The 3,857-nt window shown below is 40.0% G+C and overlaps 1 pseudogene; it reads left to right on the top strand.

Moving 5' to 3' along the window:
• Positions 1-1,753, top strand: part of LOC101589656 — a 4,788-nt pseudogene extending 3,035 nt beyond the window's left edge.
• Positions 1,754-3,857: the final 2,104 nt, after the last annotated feature.

The raw sequence follows: 3,857 nt of genomic DNA, 5'->3' as shown, positions 1-3,857 counted from the left end.
TCATCAATCACTTTCCTCTTTGGCCCCATAATCTTGATCAGAAAATTTGGGACACGATCGGATTACATGACGTTACAGTACAAGTTCTCATATGTCCTGAGTCTTAATTGGAAGGCTAGAGCCAAAATGTTGGCTTTCTTTGCGACCCTCCTTTTTCTCTAATTTTAGTCTGCAAACTTAGGTTGTTAACCATCCAGAAGACAAGCTTATTATTATTACCATACAACCTAGGCTGTTAAGCTTAACCACACTATTTGTCTGAATATCAAACAAATTAGGCATAACATGGAACAGGTATTTTTCATCAAGTATTGATATGTTCAACTTTAAGACCCTATAGAATATGATGAAATAGCATTTAAAAATTAGAATATAGTTTTAAAATAGGCATAAAGAATTATATACTTCTTATGTTTATACATAAGTTCATAAATCTAACCATATACTACCTTGAAGCAGGACAGTCCCACAATATTCCTTTTCCTATGTCTTGCCTTCATTCACCACCCACTTCTTTTTGAACAATCATCTACCTGAGAGACAGCAGAGCAGTAACTGGCATGTCATGACAAGCAGCCCATATTCAGAAGACCAGAATGACAGGCACTCTAAGCATGAAACTACTATTACAGATTACCATCTTCAGTGCAGTTGCTTAGTTCACATGTATCAGTATATATAGTTAGTGAGGGTGAGAATCTTTCCAATTAAATGATAGATTCAAAAATCTTCTGGAGGCGGCAGCCATGCTGGCATGCCCTGGCAAAGCTGTGCTGCGGCGGGGTGCTGAGCTGCTGCAGCGAGGAGGATCCCAGGAGCTGCTCTGGCAGCACCTCGGAGGAGGCCTGGGGCGCAACTTCAGCCTTTCTCACCATTGGAACTTGGAGTCAGGGGTGACCTGGTCTCGGTGATGAAATCAGTGGGTCGTAACAAACTCCTTTCTCAGGGACTGGCTGTATATGCATCCCCCGAAAACAAGAAGCTGTTTGAAGAGGAGAAATTGCTGAGACAAGCAGGAAAATTAGCAAGATTGCAGACCAAGGCAGGTGAGGCGACAGTAAAGTTTTTGAGAAGCTGTCACCTGGAAGTGGGAATGAAGAACAACGTCAAATGGGAGTTGAACTCTGAAATAGTTGCTCGCCACTTCTTCAAGAATCTTGGCGTTGTGGTTGCCCCACATACCCTGAAGTTACCAGAGGAGCCGATCACACGGTGGGGCGAGTATTGGTGTGAAGTGACGGTAAATGGGCTGGACACCGTGAGAGTTCCTATGTCAGTGGTGAACTTTGAGAGGCCCAAGACCAAAAGATACAAGCACTGGTTGGCTAAGCAGGCTGCCAGGGGCATGGACTCTACTGATTCCCAACTGGTCTGAGCTACGACCGTAAAGCAGAAGTGGAGCAAAACTGGGTCAGCCCCTAGCCGCATTCCCAGCTCCCAGCAAATGTGGGAGCTTGGAGATCACATGGACACGTCTGACAGAATAGCGCGTGCAGGTCAGAATCTTCACCTTAGCCATCTCCACCTTCAGCAGCCAACATGTCTGGCTTTACTGGGGCAGTCGTGTTCAAGAAGAACCAGACTGTTGTTTGCTAAACTCTGTGTGACTGGATTCAAACAGTCTAGATGCCTCTTAGCCTCTTCCTCCTTTGGAATCCATTGGGACAAATGGGTGAGACAGACATTGTGTCTAGGACTTGGTTCAAGTCTCATCAGCTAAACTCAACATTTGTATTTCAAGCAAAAAATTTAAGATGTAAAAAAAAAATCTTCTGGAGATTCTCAGGATCATGGCCTTGCCCATCTTCTACCTGTAAATGTATAGCTTCACATTGTCATGTTTCCTAACTCTTCTCCTTTCCCTCTCTAGAATACTTAGTCCTCGAGATCCTGCTTTCCCTTTACTTGTATTATACCCTTCTAATTCTATTTATTCTTTTGAGTTCTTATACGAAGGAAACTATATGATATTTGCATATGTGTGTCTAGTTTATTTCACTTATGAGTATATGATCAAAGGCATCCACTTCAATATAAAGGATTCAAGTTTAGCATTCTTTATTTCTGAGTAATACTCCATTGTGTAAAAATACCACATCGTTTTCAACCATTCCTCAGGTGATGCGCATCTTGGTTGTTTCCAAGATTTGGTTATCACAAATAGTGCTGTTATAAACATAGGCACACATATATCCCTATGATATGATGTTATCAGATCCTCTGGGAAAATTCCCAGTAGAGGAATAGCTGGTTTAAATGGGATTTCCAGTCCAACTTTTCTAAGGAATCTTCACTCTGATTTGCATAACGGTTGCACCAGTCTACATTCCCACCAGCAGTGCAGAAGGGTTCCTTTTTCTCCACAGCCTGTCCAACATTTGTTGTTCGGTGATTTCTTTATGAAAGCCTATCTCTCTGGGGTGAGATGATATCTCAAAGATGTTTTAATTTGCATTTCACGTATGGCTAGTGATGTGGAGCATTTTTTTCATATATTTATTCGCTTCTTTAATTTCATCCACTGAGGAGAGTGTGTTCATCTCGGATGCTCATTTCTGGACTGGGTCTTTAAATTTTGGGGCCCTAGTGTTTTTCAATTCTTTATAAATTCTAGAGAGGAGACCTTTGTCTGAGTACATATTTGTCATAATTTGTTCCAAATTCTGGGTTCTTTTTCACTTCGTTGGTAATCTCTCTTGACGTGAAAAAATTTCTCAATAAGAGCAGGTCCCAGTTGTTAATTTTTTCAACTGTTTCCGGTGCAATATCATTTCTATTTATGAAGTCTTTGGCTAAAACTGTGCCTTCAAGAGTTCCTCCCACTTTCTCTTCCAGCAGATTTAGTATCTCTGCTTTAATGTTTAGATCTTTAATCCATTTTGACTTTAGTTTAGTGCATGGTGATAGACCTGGGTCAAGCTTTAGTTTTTGGCATTTAGAGAGCCAGTTTTTCCAGCACTCTTTGTTAAAGAGGCTCTCTTTCTTCCAGTGAGTATGTTCCACCCTTTTGTCAAAGACAAGGTGGCTGAGTGTGTTCGAAGGTGCTTCAGCATCTTCTAATCTGTTCTATTGATCCTCAGGTCTATTTTGTTGCCAGTACCAAGCTGATTTTATCACAGTAGCCTTGTAGCATAATTTTCCGTTAGGAATTGTAATGCCTTGCCTTGTCTTTATTGCCCAGGATTGCCTTTGCTATTCTAGGTCATTTTGGTTACAGATAAATGTTAGGAATAATTTCTCTACTCCTGTGTGGTATGTTGGTGGTAGTTTGATAGGGATTACTTAAAATCTGTTCAGCAACTTTGGGAGTATGACCATCTTCACAATGTTGGTTCTTCCTATCCAGGAGCATGAAATATCTTTCCATTTACTGAAATCCTCTACACTTTTTTCAGAGTACTGTAATTTTCCTTGAAAAGATCTTTGACTCCTTTAGTTAGATTAATTCCAAGGTATTTCATTTTACTTGGTGCTATTGCAAAAGGTATTGTTCCTATAATTTCCCTCTCAGTGTATTTGTTGTCTGTGTAGAGGAATGCTATTGACTTTTGGGTATTGACTATATAACTTGCTATGCTACTGAATTTCTGTATTAATTTTAGTAGCTTCTTGGTGGAGTTGCTTGGGTCTTCCAGTAAATTATCATTTCATCTGCAAATAAATATAATTTAAGTTCTTCTTTACCTATACTTATTCCTTTTATTTCTTTCTCTTGTCTAATAGCTGTACCTAATGATTCCACAACTACATTGAATAGGAGTGGTGATAGAGGACATCCTTGTCTTGTACCAGATCTAAGAGTAAAAGATTTCAGGTTTCATCATTTAGGATTATGTTATCCATTGGGTTTTCATAAA

The sequence above is a fragment of the Octodon degus genome, unplaced genomic scaffold (assembly GCF_000260255.1).
Source record: "Octodon degus isolate 3935 unplaced genomic scaffold, OctDeg1.0 scaffold00282, whole genome shotgun sequence".
NCBI classification, from domain to species: domain Eukaryota; kingdom Metazoa; phylum Chordata; class Mammalia; order Rodentia; family Octodontidae; genus Octodon; species Octodon degus.
This window is presented reverse-complemented; position numbering and strand designations above follow the sequence as displayed.